Below are 16970 nucleotides of genomic sequence, written 5' to 3'. Positions count from 1 at the left end.
TCTATGGATGCGAGAGTGATTGAGAATTTCAAGGTGTTTTATTTATGAATTACATTTGACCAGGTACTTGCAGCTTTAGAGGCACATAGGGACTTGACATTGAAAGATTTCTGAAAGCCCTATAATATTTTCCATGCAATCCAGAATATTGCTAAGACATGGAAAGATGTAACAGAAACATGTATGAAGAGAGCTTGGAAAAAAAGTGTACCCACAGTTTGTTCATGATTTTCGTGGATTTGACAAAGATGAAGAAGTAACAACATTGTAAAATTAGCACAAAAATTAGAGTTAGAAGTGGATGAAAATGATCTAGAGTTGTTGACTGAGACCCATGGAGAACTGTCGAATGAGGATCTGATTGAGCTGTTAACTGCAAAGATTGCAGAATAAAGGGAAGTTTTTCAACCCAAGGTCAAACCAAAAGGATCACAATGAAAAGTTCGCAGAAGCATTTCATCAATTGAGCAACTTTTTTTTCTTGTATTGAAAAGATGGATCCAAATACTTCAAAATTTTTCAAAGTTCAAATACTAGTTGAGGATAATATTGCTTGTTATCATCAAATAGATAAGGAAAAAAGAAAGCCAATGTCCAAATATCTCTTAATGGCTTCATAAAAAAATTATGTGGCCAACCTCCAGTGATAAAGACTAGCTGCAGTATATGTGGAAGGGACAACATACTGCACATAATGTTAACTTTACTGTACAGTATGATGCGTGCTTTATAATTAACTTTACTTTTCATTTCATAATTATGTTTATTATTATGGTACCATATTGATAACCTTTACAAAATTCATTCTAAGAAAGACAAACAAAATTAGACTACATGGGCACATTTATTTCTCTCAAAGCAGGTGAACATGCAAATAGAGATATGCACTGAAGTTCATTGGGAAAATAAACTCAAAGAAAGATTAGTTGAAGAGTTTTTTATACCCATAAAGTAAACCACTAAACTCTCTCCCTCCCCCACTAAAGACACCAGTGTCCTTTGTTACCCAAAATTATAGTTTCATAAAATAAATGGCATGGCCCCAGGATGTCTGGTTTTCTGCCAGCCATAAAGATAGGGTGTCAATAAAGGAGGGCCAAAAAACAGTAAGATAGGAGACGAGGAGAGGGAGGGGAGTGTGTGCGTGTGTGTGTGTGCATGTGTGTGAGGGGGTGAGGGCGGGCAGGCTCGCGTGTGAGCGTGTGAGTGTGTGTGAGGGAGACGGACGGTGGGAGTGGGTGCTGGGCCGGGGACCAGCAGCCCCAGCCGGGCCGGCCGCGGGGAGCATGGGAAGGGCTTAACGCGGCGGACCGGCCGAGCGAGCCAGCCATGGGCGGATGGATTGACTGGACGACGGGCTGCCCGCTGCCGCCGGACGGGGCCGGCCCGGCCGCCGCCCCTGGCCGCGCCAACATGGGCTCTTGAAGTGGCACCAGCCCCTCGCTGCTCTGCTCTGGGACGAGGCCTGACAGGTAATTACATGTGTGTCCCCTGGTCCTGGGCTTGGCTGGAATGCTTGGGGGTACAGATCATTCTAGAGCCTCCCTTTTCCTACCCCATTTTGAGAAGACGGCAAAAGTCAATATAACTAGAGACCTCATTCGTAGGCAGATAAAAGAGCGGGGTGTGCAGAGCTTCGAGTGGCATTACCATGTCACAGACCCCTTCATCCGGCGGCTGGGCCTAGAAGCTGAGCTGCAGAGTCACTCAGGATGTGTAAACTGCCTGGAATGGAATGAGAAAGGAGACTTGCTAGCGTCTGGCTCCAATGGCCGGCACACCATCATGTGGGATCCCTTGCACCACAAGAAGCCCCTCTCCATGCACACAGGGCACACGGCCAACATCTTCTCTGCCAAGTTTCTGCCTCATGCTGGGGACCGGATCTTGATCACGGGAGCAGATGATTCTAAAGTGCACGTGCATGACCTGACTGTGAAAGGGATGATCCACATGTTTGGAGACCACACAAACCGGGTGAAGCACATCTCCACGGCCCCAATGTAGCCCAACACGTTCTGGAGTGTTGCAGAGGATGGGCTCATCCATCAGTATGACCTTCGAGAGAATAGTAAACACTCAGGGGTGCTGATCTACCTGACCGAATATAGTGGCCAGCTGGTGGAAGCCAAATGCCTCACAGTCAACCCCCAAGACAGCAACTGCCTGGTGGTCAGGGTCAGTGGACCCTTTGTTCGGCTCTATGATATCCAAATGATCCACAATCATAGAAAAAGCAAGAAGCAAGGCCCTTCAGCTGGTGTGCACACGTTCTGTGACTCACAGAAGCCCCTCCCTGATACTGCTGCCCAGTACTATGTAGCAGGGCACTTACCAGTGAAGCTGCCGGAATACAATAACTGCCTTCGAGTGCTGGTTGCTACCTACGTCACCTTCAGTCCCAATGGCACTGAGCTGTTGGTCAACATGGGAGGGGAACAGGTCTGTTTGACCTGACATACAAGCAGAGACCATACACTTTTCACCTGCCAAGGAAATGTCACTGATCAGGGGAGGTCCAGAATGGCAAGATGTCCACCAATGGCATGTCCAATGGGCTCCACCTGCACAGCAACGGCTTTCGATTGTCGGAGGGCAGAGCACACGTAAGTCCCCAAGCAGAGCTGCCTCCATCCGTAGAGCGAGTGAAGCAACAGGCCAATGAGGCTTTTGCCTGCCAGCAGTGGACTCAGGCCATCCAGCTTTACAGCAAAGCCGTGCAGAAGGCCCCCCACAACGCCATGCTCTACGGGAACCGAGCTGCTGCCTACATGAAGCCCAAGTGGGATGGGGACCACTATGACGCCCTGAGGGATTGCCTCAGGGCCATCTCCCTCAACCCCTGCCATTTGAAGGCTAATTTCCATCTAACCCGATGCCTCTTCGAGCTCAACTATGTGGCTGAGGCCCTGGAGTGTCTGGATGACTTTAAAGGGAAGTTCCCAGAGCAGGCCCACAGCAGTGCCTGCGATGCTCTAGGCCGGGACATCACTGCAGCTCTCTTCTCTAAGAGTGATAATGAGGAAAAGAAGGGTGGTGGTCCTGTGCGACTGAGGAGCACCAGCTGAAAGGACTCAGAAGACGAGATGGTGCTACGGGAGCGGAGCTATGACTACCAGTTCCGGTACTATGGGCACTGCAATACCACCACAGACATCAAGGAAGCAAACTTCTTCGGCAGCAATGCACAGTATATTGTCAGTGGTTTGGGTGATGGCTCCTTCTTCATCTGGGAGCAAGAGACTACCAACCTAGTGCTCGTTCTGCAGGGGGATGAGTCCATCGTCAATTGCCTGCAGCTCCACCCCAGCTACTGCTTCCTGGCCACCAGCGGCATCAACCCAGTTGTGAGGCTCTGGAAACCTCGGCCCGAGAGTGAAGACCTCACAGGACGAGTGGTTGAGGACATGGAGGTGGCTTCTCAGGCCAATCAGCACCGGATGAATGCTGATCCCCTGGAGGTGATGCTGCTCAACATGGGCTACCGGATCACGGGCCTGAGCAGTGGAGGGGCTGGGGCTTCTGATAACGAGGACAGCTCTGAGGGGCAGGTCCAGTGCCAGCCCAGCTAAGGCACAGCCTACGCCTACCATCTCTTCACAGAGGAGGAGGAGCAGGAGGAGGAGGAGGGGTTTAGTTTTGGTTTTTCTTTTTGGTTTTGGGTTTTTTTTTATCCCCCTCCAGACACCCCCTCCCCATTTTGTTTGTTTGTTTGGGGGTGGAGGGTGGGGGACGGTAGAGCTCATTGGTTTCCAGACTCTTGGGGGTGACTGGCCCAGGTCGAGAGCGGAAGCTTCTTCCAGCAGTCTCCCTCCTCCTGCCCCTAGCAGTGAGTCCTCTGGCATTAGGCTGCTGGGAGGGCAAGAGCATAGCCCCCAGTAACTGGAGCCCTTCTATGACTACAGACAGGGTTGTGGGGTGTGAAGGAGGAATCTTGGGCTACAAATGCCCTTGGCTCTTCTTAGTTCTTGTCCTCAAGTCCCTGGAGAACTGACCTGTCTCCCTGTGTCCTCCAGGGCAGTCAGGGATGAGGCCTTGGCCAAATCTGGCATCCGCTCAGCATTCCTACTCCCTTCTTCCCTGAAGGGAGGTCCTAAAGTGGTGGGAGCAGATTGAGGGAAAGCAAAGCTTACCCCACCCTCACTAGACTGGAGAGTCCAGGCTAACCCAGGCTCATAGAAGGGGAGCGCCTCGGTTTTCACTGATGTCCTGGCCCTCAGCTCTCTCTCATTTAGCAGCCTCAATTAACTCATTCCCTTTCTCTCCCTGGGAAAGTGGTTGAGGCCTAGAGCCACTGGCCCTTGCAGAGAATAGCCTTTCACTACGATAATGCCCCCTCTCCAACTCTGCTTGGCCTCACTGCGACCTCTGCCCCAGAGCCTATTGGCATCCTCCCCTTCCACTGTCCCTCATCTCCTCCAGCGTCAATGCTGAGCATAATGCTCAGTAAGGGCTCCTTTCTACCATCCCTCCCCTGGCTGTGGAGTGTCCCCTTCCACCTTTCCTATCCATTTTGCATTCCCTGTTGTGCTGAGCCTCTGGACACCTAGGGAGTGATGGCCTTTCTGTCTCCTCTGTAGGGGCCACCCCACCCCACATGTCCATCTGCACATGCTGGCAGAGAAGGGGGTCTCATCCACTCTCCCCCCACATCCTCCTCTCCCTGTAGAGTGCTGCACCAGCCCAGGCTCCCCCCTCCCCTGCTCCTCAGGCCCCACCCTCCCCATCTCCAAGCATCTCCAAGCCGAGGACACTTGGGAAAGGTAGATGCCATTGTCCCAGCCTTCCAGTCAGGAGGAGGGCGCCTCTGAGCACCTCTGGGCACCTCCCTGCCTCTGCCGGCTGGCCAGGCTGGGGATCATTTTAAAATCCATTTCATCGTTTTAAAAGTAAAATTAGGAGTGGGTTCGGAGGAGGATGGACAGGGAAGGTTTCGGGGTGTCTTTCTGCTGCTTCATTCCCCACAAGGCAGGGGTGGCTTCTCCCCACCTTCTTTCCCTCCCCTGCCGCTTTCCTCATTTCTATCCTCGCTTGGTAATGAAGTATATTTATTGGTGAAGGAGACAACTGAGAGATCTTGGGTTCGCTCAGAGAGTACGCAAAGGATTATGGTAACTCAGAGTGGGCCAAGATGTCTTTCTCCTGAATGGTCAAACCAGGTTTAGGCCTTTCTCAGGTAAGGGAGGAGCTCAAGCTAGTTTGTGGAGGGCAAGCTGGTTTACAATATTTAATATGCCTACATTTTAGTACATTTTATGACTTGTATAAAGGTGTCATTTTATATATGCCTTTGTTATTATAGGTTAACTGAAGTGGGTGAATAGGAGCAAATTCATACTATGTAAAAATTGATTTACGTAGAGATCTGCAAAATGGCCTACTTTTGTAAAGCGAGAACTGACTTTATAAATATAGATGCATACATATATACATACATGTACATGTTTATATACATACACAGTCATACACATACACATATATAAGTATGTATAAACTTGAGCTTATAAACAAAGTATCAGATTCTGTGTTTTGTAATCTGAAATGCGTATGTGTCTGTGTGTGTGTCATCAGATAGTAACATTTAATAATTCTGACTTCCCAAAAAGTTGCAGGTTAGAAATTTTCTTGGATTAAAGTGAATAGTCTTACATTAAATTTGATTGCTTTAAACAATTTGGGGGTGGGGGAAAGATTTCATGAATAGATTATATGAATTCTACAGAATTTTATGAGTTATATAATAAACAGGGTTTATCCCTATCCTTAAAAACAATAAAATTTGGTTTATCAGGAATGAGTTGGTCTTTTGACTCAATGTAAGAAATGAAATGGAAACTGGTGCATACAAATGAAAATATCCTTTTAAGGGGTGGAGCCAAAATGGCAGAGAAAAAGCAGAGACCTGCCTGAACTCTCCCCTAATTTGCTTAATATGGTTCTGTGGAGCCTCAGGAGCAAGGAAGACCTGAAGGAAAACAGGCGCAGGGTAGAAGTGCTGGCTGTGGTTTCCCAGGGGCCCAGAGCAGGAGATAATCCCTTCTTCCCAGGGCTTAAGCTGATAAGCCTGGCTCTGGAGGACTGTGCTGAAACAGTGAATGCCTTGAGATTATATTGTATATGGAGTTTTGAAACAGGAGTGGAGAATGGCCTTGGAGACTTGGAGAATGACCTTCCTACAGATTTGGCAGGAGGGGCTGGTGAGGAGAAAGAAGAAGCAGACAGCGGCTGCCAAAATATTGATCCAGAAGATTGCCTGCATGGGAACTTTGGAAAGCTGAAAGTGCTGAGCTGCCTTGGAACTGACTTTGGTGAGAGGATTGAAATGGTGGAGAATCACTTACATTCCAGAAGAAGCCAGGTGAGGCCAGCTAGAGTTGGAACCCAGGACCTTGGAATTCAGCCCTGGGGCAAGATGGAAACTTTGCAGCAAAAGCTGAGTGTGCTTTTTCCCTGCCTTCCCCAGCCAGAGCAGAGAACTTTGAGGTGAGCAAAAAGGTGGAGAATCACCTACATTGCAATCCAGATTCTGGCAGAAGCCAGGAGGGGCCACCCAGAACTAGACAACCAGGAACCCAGGGACTTGGAATTCAGCCCTGAGGCAAGATGGAAACTTTGCAGCAAGGCACTGAGTCTGCCTTTTTGGTCCCTTCAGCTTGGGCTGCTTGGGATCCAGGAGGGAGACATGGATTTGTTTTTGTTGGGGTAATGGAAGTGCCTTGGACCCCGCAGGGACCCCACCCCATTGGCTTTTATCGTCTAGTCACCCCTCACGACTTGGAACCAGGGACTGGAACATAATGGGGAGAACAGACCCTAAAAGAACTTTGTCTGGACTCTTTCTTTGAAATTGGGACTTTGGGTGCCACGTGGAAGCCTGCAATGGCAGTTTGGGGAGGAGACATCCCCAAGAGAACTCTATTTGTTTGTTTGTTTGCTTTAAGACTTTACTAACTAAAGCATGCCTGTGCCTCAGGGTACTGGGAAAAAGCCTGCAATGGCAGTGTGCTGCTGAAGAAGTACTTTATTTGGACACTTGGTATTAGCTAAAGAGATTAACTTGCTTTGACCTAGGGGTGGACATTTGAATTGTTAACAAGTATTTTGGGAATGATTGATTGAAGAGATTATCTTTGCTGGGACCTAGGGGTGGGTCATGTTTGTATTGTAAACAGATATTTGGAAATGTCACTGAATGATATGTTTTGCTTTATTGTGAATGATATGTTTTAGTTTCCTTCGTAATTGGATCACAATGTATGTTCTAGGATACATGACTGATTAGAGATTATGTATCCTAGAACAAGGGGTGGAGTGTGTTGGTAAGCAAAACGGGCTCCTTAGCACTTAGTTCAACAAGTGCCCTTGAATAGTTTGGCTTTTGTTCCCTTTGAGTAATTTAGTGTATTTCATTGAGCCTTACTAGGTGCTAAGCCCCAGGCCCAAACCCCTATTAGGTGTAAAACCTTAGTGGGTGTGGATTGGCAACTAAGGTGGGGCCCACGGTGGGGCTAACTCCAGGGAGGGCCTAGTTTACTTGCCTGGGAGAGCAGAGGCTCTTAGACCACGAACATCTGTCTGAGTATTTAACCATCTCTCATTCTCTATGCGAGGGACGTCCTGAACCCTAGTAGTGTTTTGTGCCTCAACCCCTTACATTGTCTCATTTTCTCTCCACTCCCTTCCCCTGCCACCATGGCAAGGACAAAGCAGGTAGTCAGGCTTGGCCTGGGCTGAGTTGGAATTCACTCTTGGCTTATTTGGCCTCCCATTGCTCCTAGCCACATTAATAGAAAAATTCTCATTTGAGTCATTAGGTTCTTGAACAGCAAGAGCATTTGTTGAGCATTTGTTCTCCTGCTATCTGAGATTCCCCTCCTTGCTGTGGGGTAGGAGTGCCCCCATCTCTTTCACTTAATCTCAATCTTTCATATACTAGCCAGTAGGCTGATAACACTATACAGCTTTGCCTAGATAGTGATGCCCCTGACTGAATTCCAACCTCTTGTAGATCTGTTGGAGCCAGAGACAAAGAATATGATTTGGTTTAATGCTATCATGTTTTTCTGTGGCCTCCTGGTTTCTCTTGTGAGGCGGACGTACTGGGCCTGGAAGCTTTTGACCAGGATATCAAAATGAGGACACCGGTTCATGCGTCTGCTACTTTGGAGCTTGAATAAATGCTTTAATTCTTCTGCCTTCTACTTAGGGAATTCCTTATATCCTGTGGTGCTGAACCGTTCAGACATATATATGATTCTCTTTGAAATCATAAATTCTGCCTTCATAATACACTAACCTGCTTAGGCATTTGTGGGTTAAAATGTTTGGTAACTGCCACAGCTCAGTGATTCAGGGCCCTAAGGCCCGCTCCACCAGGCTCCCAGTCTGGTCTGTCCTGGCACGACCCATGCAACAATCCAGGCTGCCTTGGACTGGTGTTTGCTTCCCTCTGTTATCTCGTGGGTTCTGTAGCTCTAGAATTTGGTCGGAGCCATTTTTACATGTGCTTGGAGGAATTTCAGGGAGAGCCTAGGTGAATCCCTGTTTTCCAGCTGCCATGTGGGCTCTGCCCCCCTAAAGCAATTTTTAACATTCATTTTTCAAAACTTTTGAGCTCCAAATGGAAGGCAAGCAATGCAATATAGGTTATACATGTGAAGTCATACAAAATATTTACGTAATAGTCATGTTGTGAAAGAAAACATAGATTGAAAAAAAGTCTTTCCTAGCTTCTCTCCACCATCTTGGTTCCACCCTCAATTCTATTTTTAAGGCATTATTTTCTTCAGTACTTTTTATATTTCCTTTACCAAGCTGGTGACTCATTTTTCATGATTTTCTTGCATCACTTTCACTTCTCTTCCTAATTTTTTTCCTCTATCTCTCTTACTTGATTTTCTAAATACTTTTTGATCTCTTCCATGGCCTGAGACCACTTTATATTTTTCTTGGAGTCTTTTCATGTAGGAGCTTTGACTTTACAGTTTTTTTCTGAGTGTATGTTTGATCTTCCTTTTCATCATAGCAACTTTCTATAGTGAGAGTTTTTCTTTTGTTTATTCATTTTTCCCATCCTATTTCTTGACATTTAACATTTTGTCAAAGTAGGGCTCTGCTTCCAGCATGGAGGGTACACTCTCCTAATCTTCAGGGGTTTTGTGCAGGTATTTTCAGAGCTACTTCCAGGAACCTGTAAGATTTCAGTTCTTCCAAGGTGGTATGATCTAAGGAGAATTGTTTACTACTCTCCTTGCCTGTGCTCAAGTCTGTGAGTGACCACAAGTACTCTTTGATGCCCTCAAACCATGAAAAGAGTCCCTGTTCCACTGATGCTGAAAGCTCTATTGTGTTAGTGCTCCCCCTCACTCTGGGACATCCACCCAGGACTGCTACCCTGATCCAAGTATGGGAAATGCAACAGAGTCCTGCCTCAGTGCTAGCAAAGAGACCTGCTTCTGATCAGTTGTTTGACCCCTTTAATGTCTGTGGGTTGAAAGTTCTGGAAGCAGCTGCTGCCACTGTGGTAGCTCTCAAGTTCTGCTCCTGGTTTGCTGGGGTAGGGTTGTGCTGGCATGGCCTGTGCTGGACTGTGCTCCACTCTCACTCTGGTGCAACAGACCTTTTCTGATGAACTTCTAAGTTGCCTTTGGCATCTATGGGCTGAGCAATCTGGAAACTGCCACTGCTTCCACTGATTCAGTTGTCCAGAGACCTGCTTCTGGTTTGCTGTGGCCAGGGCTATGCTGGCAAGGCCTGTACTAGACTGTACTCTTCTCTCCCCCTGTTGCAACAAACCTTTCCTGCCAATCTTCCAAGTTGTCTTTGGTTGGAAAATTGTTTCACTCCTTCTTTTTGTATGTTCTGCTGCTCTAGAATTTGTTTAGAGTCATTATTTAAAGGTATTTGGAGGGGTTTGTGGGAGAGCTCAGGTGAGTCCATGCCTATACTCTACCATCTCTACACTGCCTCCTCTCTCATGTGGGCTATTGTAAGAGCTCCTACATTTGTCTCTCCACAACAGGCCTGCACAACATTGCTGGCGGTAAGCAGCTCACTAAAAGATTCTTATTGGTTTGTGAAAATACACATCCAGCAAAACTGACTATACAGTTCCCTTAGGGCAGGCCTGCACAACACAGGGCTGCATTTGTCACCAAAGAATTTCAGGTAGCCCCTTGAAAAATGCGGAGAATGTAAACCAGACCTGCATAACATCTGGCCTGTTGGATACTTTGGCACTCCACAAGTGGCCCATGAGCCATATCCTGTACAGGCATGTTCTAAAGCCAGGCTTTCCTACCTCTCATCTGCCTTCCATACCTCACCCAATATAGTCTTCCTCCATTCCACATCTGTTTTATTTTCCTGTTTAAAAAACTTCCATTGGCTCCCTAGTCCAATAGGATAAGATTTTGCTGTTCAGTTGCTCAGTCATGTATGACTCTTTATGACCCCATAGACCATACTGTCCATACAGTTTTCTAGCCAAAGCTAATGGAGTGGTTTGCCCCTTTTCCAGTGGATTAAGGCAAACTATTGATGGAATTCACTTCCTCTTTATCTCCACATCTCAGAATCTTTGCTGTGCTTTGAGATTCAGCTGAAGTCCCCTCCTATTTTATGAAGCCTTTCTTGATCCCTATGATATTCATGTTCCCTGCCTCCTCAATTTGTAATTATACTATGCTTATCTTCTATGTACCTTTTTATTTACATGCTAACTTCCCCATTAGAGTGTGAACTCTTTACTTTTAAGGACCATTTTTGCCTTTCTTTGTCTCCCCAGGGCTTAGCATAGTGTCTGGCATATAGTAAGCCCTTAATAAAAAGCTTTTTGACTTGTCTTTTATTTTACTTCCTGAGTAGAATATAATACCTTAAAGGGACTATTGTCTTTGTGCCCCTAGCTCCTGATATTGCCTTATACAAAGTAGTTACTTAATAAACATTAAATTCTGCCAGGAGTTACTGGCTGATATAGAATTCAAAGCCAAGTCTACTGACTCCTTATATCACATTACTCTTCTATACCTGAGAAGTACAAGTTTAGTGTGAATTTGCTTATGATTTCCACCTTCCCTCTGCCTGAAATCTCCAACAGTTAGAGATGAAATTTGTGATGAATACGGGAGAAAATGTGAATAAAAAGGAAGAGAGGGCACTGAAAAAGTTATAATAAATTATGAATTAATTCTCATGGTCTTATATTTACATAATCATTCAGGTAATCTATTAAATAGGAATTCTCCAAATGCCTAGGATTTCGTAAAAGCTTTGAAGTATATTTTCAGTGATCTTACCAAGTGTTCTTTGTCAAATGTTCCTAAGAGAAAGCTTTAATCCCTCTCCATGGTCCTGGCAAATGGTATTTTACAGTGAACATTGGCTATTGAAGTGTTTCATAAGCCTTAACTCTAAATGTCAAAGAAAAAACCAAAAACATAAAAGAAATAAAGACAGATATTACAATGTACTAGAAATGTTTGGAGTATATATAAGTAGGTGCTTTTAGCTTGTCAAATCTTAAATGGCCACCTCCATCAACAATGCATGACCCTTGTTGTCCTGAGGCAGACAGTATAAACTCTAACTTTCCCCAGGGTCCATGCAGTGAGAGGTGCTATAAGATTATGTTATGAATTTTTCCTTATACTCAAAGTATTTAGACAAGTTACAGGGATTCTAACTTATCCTTCATTTGTACTATCACAGGTCACATAAGATGAAAGGCTATTTATCAATTTCTCTTTGTTTCTCCTCTGGAAAATATTTTCCATCTTATAGCTTAGTGCATTGTGCTTCCTAAAAAAAAAATTTTTAAAGCAATTTCTTGAGATAATTAGTACAGGCAAAATGAGGTATATCCTTAAGATCCAGAGAGGCATATATAACCATGGCAGCACCAGTTATAATCAAAGAAAGATCCTGTAAATAAGCATGGGATTTGAATTTAGAAGATCTGGGTTCAAATCCTCATCCTGCAACTTCCTACCTATTTGACTTTGGGCAAGCAATTTCCATACCCTATGCACCATTTGTTCATCTTTTTTTGTGAAGAGGTTGGATTGGATGACCTCTCAGGTCCCTTGTGGTACTAAATCTTTGATACTATGAAATGCATAAAAAAGGTTTTCACAAGCTCATTAGGGTAATCCAGGGAAGGGAGAGCTCAATTCAGGCTAGGGGATGGTCAGGGAACAATTATAAAGAAATCTTTATGGATGTGGTACAATTATACCTGAGATTTCAAAAAAGTAGAATTTTGTCAGATGGGGATGAAGTAGCAGAGGAGTAATGAGTGCATTTCAAGGATAGAGAAAGATTTGAGCAAAGGTATAAGTAGGGGCAGCTAAAGATATATTCAGAGAATATATTCAGAGAAAATCCAGTTTGACTGGAATGGAAAGTATAAATCAAAGGACAACATCAGATTGGAGAGTTATATTGGCAGCATATGATCAAAAAAAATTAGCCTAAAGACTTTAGACTGCAGGCTAGCAAAAATTATTGAGAAAAGAAGTCATAATGAGAAAGGAGCTCTACTTTTAAAGATTCATCCAACAGTGGAGTTTGAAATGAGGAGACAGGGGAGGCAAGAAACTAGAAAACTGGTTAGAAAACTATAGCAATCATCCAGGTGGGAAGTAATCAGAGCGTTGAATAGTGTGGTATCTGTTGAAATGGCAAAAGAGAGGAAGTTACAAAGAAGTATCTAAAGAGATTATTCAATAGACTTAAAATACTGAAGTAGATTGAGATTTAATAGACATTATTGAATACTACAAAGGGAGGTGTCATAGGTGACAGGATTGGAGTCTCAGTAACTAGGTGAATATGGTACCCTGAATAGAAGTAGGGAAGTTAAAAAGGGGGGCAGGTTTGGGCTGGTCAGGGAAAGATGAAGATTTCCATTTGTTTATTGAGGTAAGAGAGGGCGATTCTGCTGAAGAAGTTCAGCTGATAGAAAATGGGGACACATGGAGGAGGGATCAGGGTTAGAGGTTTCAGATGTATCTACATGAAGGTTATAGCTGAAGCTGCTGTCATGAGATTGCCAAAGAAAAGAGTACAGTGAGTAAACAGAAGAAAATTGAGGAAAAAAAAACTGTTCTGTGGAAATCAAGCAGTTGGGTCCCAGTGGAAATTGTGGGACATGTTAGGGGCCCAGTCTGTCCTCATGTCTATGGAATCTAGAGATATCTTTTATCTTACATACAGAAGTTCAACAAATTCCCTTGGGAAGCCTCTCCTCTTCTATCCAGAAGTCTTTCTGAATCTCTCAATCAATACTCAGTATTTTTCTAAGGAAATGGAAAAATTAGGGATAAGGGATATAAAAAGTTTTATTGTTGTTCAGTCATTTTTCAGTCATGTCTGATTCTTTATGACTCCATTTGGGGTTTTCTTAGCAAAGATACTGGAGTGGTTTGACATTTCCTTCTCCATTTTACAGATGAGGAAACTGTGGCAAATAGGATTTGAACTCAGGCCTTCCTGATTCCAGGCCTGCTAGCTAGCCTGCTAGCTAGAGACTAACAAATTTAACACTCTTTCTGGGCTAATTCCACAACCCACTTCATATTAATGGTCTGGGTCTTCAGGGGGAAGCTGACTATTTCTCCCCTCAAGGTTCTAAAGGTGTCCCTAAAAGAACTGGTACTGTCACAGGCCCACACCTGATGTCCTTGCACATTGATTATTAGCTAGACTTAAACAGTTTTTGGAAAAGGAATTTATGAATTGGGTATTATAAGTATAGTTATCATAGAAATATAGGCACCTCAAACCCCTCCCCCCCACCAAAAATGGGGGAAGATGTTCTTCCTGCATACAGACTATCCTTGGGAAAAGTAAGCTCAAACTTGGAGAGCACATGGGGACAAAGGGAAGCCTAACAGCTCCTGATTACGAGAATTCTTTTTCTTCCTCTGGTGAGTAAGTTCTCATGACATTCCCCTTAATTGTAGCTCTTATGGGCTTTGAGGACTGATGCCCTAACAGAGTCCTGAAGCTTCCTCTCCCATCCTTATACAAGGATAGCAGACAGTCAAAAGAAGGAGGGATTCTTAGTTGCCAGTACATCTGTTCAATTCAACCCTAAACTGTTTTTTTTTTCTGCCTGTGAATATGCCAAGCATATTATAAAGTAGGGCAAACTAATAAGAATTCACTATATGTGTTGGTGTGAGCAAAGTACAGATTAATGCAAAATATAATCATGAAGCAATTGGGATAATTATATAGTCTTCTCACATAATATCATAAGTATTGCTTATGTAAAGGAAGACATTCTTTAATTGTATGTTCTTTGCTCTTTTGTAAAGGTTACAGAACTGATAATAACAGAGTACTTCAGACTGTCTTAAGATAAGAGGGAGGGGGAGGAGGAAGGGACACTTGGCTGAGATTCTACCTGATGATCTTCCCTTTTAAATAAAGAATAAGAAAGGAGATTAGCCTGTTGTAATAACATAAATACTTGGAAAAGCTTTAAGATGAAGAGGAAAGCCACAAGGCTATTGAAAGGAAAGAAAATGGAAGCTTCCTTTTGTCTTAAAGGTATTGTAAGTGATTTAGAAGACAGTCAATTTAAAAAATATATATTTATTTACAACAGCTATTATTTATTGATACAAGAAGAGTTACAGGGGTACAATAGATAGAAGATCAACCTTAGAGTCAGGAAGTCCTGTATTCTAGTCCTGCTATAGACACATACTAACTACCATATAGGACAAATCACTAAGCCTCTCAGACATTAGACAACTCCATAACACTATAAATTGCCCATACATTCATGATCTGCATCTTTAAATGGAGTTTCTACACCAGGAGTTCCTTGTAGATTTGGACCAAAAAATATTGATATAATAATTATACTTCTCAAAGATGCCATGATGCTGTTTCAACAATCCAGCTAGCAGCTGCTGTGGGGGCTGTAAAACGAACAACAACCAGCTCACAGAATGCTGCAAGCCCAAGTTCTTTTAATCTGCTTTACTAAGGAAAGCAACATTAAGGGGTTAACAATCTCAATTTAATCCAGCATACAAATATCATTCACTTAGTTCAGGGGAAAAAACCAGCACCCTGAATTTCAGAGCAAATACAAACAAATTACAAACATCAACAGACCCAAATTCAATTCATAGTTACCAAGAGAACCATCAACATCTGAGTTCAGCCGGAAGGCCCTTAGAGCAGTTGCCCAGAATCCCGTGACCCCAGGAGTGAGAGCCTTAAGCAAATAATTCTGTTCTCTCTTGTTATACAGTTTCAAACATCATCAAACATCATCTAAGCGACCAGAGCTTAGGCTGTTATTATTGGCTCTGGAGTTAGCACTTCCCTTCATTGGCCCCACCTGGAGCCCCACCTTAGTTACCAATTCACACCCACATAGGTTTAGCACCTAATAGATAGGGGTCTGGGGCCTGGGGTTTAGCACCTAGTAAGGCTCAATCAAAGACACCCAACTTAATTGATATTACAGATGCCTGAATTGAACTGGACAAAACCAATAGATATGATTGTTCTCTCCAGTTCAGATTCATGTTCTTTCAGGTCTTATAGTGCTGTACAATTAATGCTCATTCTCCAATACTCCACCCAACATACTGAAGTCCTACCTCAGGATCTTTTATGCAAAGCATTTTTATAAAATAAAGTAACTATTTCCTAAAGTTTCAGACTTTCTGAGTATTTGAAAGAGAGATACCTCTATTTATTAATCACCTGAAAGCATTTACTCATCAGGACTCCTTGATCAGTCTTTCATTTTTCATTAACTTGACTCAACATCAACACATATTGAACACTGACCTTGTATGGAAAGCGGTGGTTATTTGTAGGTAAATTTTAAATTAGTCTGGCTTTAGCCAGAAAGAAAAGAGATTAATGGTATTGATATTATTATGGAGTGAAATCTGTAGTTGAATGTTGAGAACCTTATCCTTGGCATACTTTGTTTAACATTCTAATAATGTGCATGGAGGCATTGATGGCATGCTTTTTGAAATTTACTAATGATATAAACCTGAGAATAGCTATGATAATCGGTATTTAAAAAATATCTCGGGGAATAGAGTGATTGGCTTCATCTAATACGATGAAATTTAATAGGAATAAAAATAAGTTTATATGCCTGGGTTGAAAACTCAGCTTTACAGTATAATATGAAGATATATAACTAAACAACAGTTCATTTAAAGAAAAAAATTCTAGTCATTTTAGTGGACTAAACTTCAGGTGTAGTCCTGCTGGAACCAGCTCAAACCACTCCCGAAAACTGTCTCTCAAATTTTCAGCATGAGCATTTATACCTTACAAAGCATCAAATTCTATATAAACCAGGGCTTGCTTGTTGTTTTGTTGAATTCTAGAGTTAAGAACATAGACAAAAATGCTATGAATGCACATTAAGCTTAAACATATGTCATAATCCAAAAAAAGGGAATATGACCTATTTGTACAAAAATATTTAAGGTAGCTCTTTTTGTGGTGGCTAAGAATTGGAAATCAAAGGGATGCCCATCAATTGGGGAATGGCTAAACAAGTTGTGGAATATGATTGTAATGGAATATTATTGTACTATAAGAAATGACAAGCAAGCTGATTTAAGAAAAACCTGGAAAACCTTACATGAACTGATGCATAGTGAAGAGAACAGAACCAAGAGAACCTTCTACACAGTAATAGCAATATTGTTCAATAAAGAACTGTGAATAACTTAGCTTTTTTCAGACAATCCCAAAGGACTAATGATGAAGCCTACTATCTACCTACAGGCGTATTTTGATATTGATTGAATATAGACTGAAGCATTCTAATTTTTACCTTTTTTTGAGTCTTCTTGTACAAAATAACTAATATGGAAATGTTTTACATAATTACACATGTATAACCTATATCCGATTGCTAATTTTCTTAGGGAGTGAGGGATGGCAGGGCAGGAGGGAGGGATAGAATT

General features: G+C 43.2%; 1 pseudogene; it reads left to right on the top strand.

Moving 5' to 3' along the window:
• Positions 1-1512: 1512 nt before the first annotated feature.
• LOC118844345 lies at positions 1513-3572 on the top strand (annotated as a pseudogene).
• Positions 3573-16970: the final 13398 nt, after the last annotated feature.

Source organism: Trichosurus vulpecula, chromosome 3, assembly GCF_011100635.1.
Source record: "Trichosurus vulpecula isolate mTriVul1 chromosome 3, mTriVul1.pri, whole genome shotgun sequence".
Classification (NCBI taxonomy): Eukaryota; Metazoa; Chordata; class Mammalia; order Diprotodontia; family Phalangeridae; genus Trichosurus; species Trichosurus vulpecula.
The sequence above is the reverse complement of the archived record's forward strand: the minus strand, read 5'-3'. Positions and strand labels throughout refer to the sequence as shown.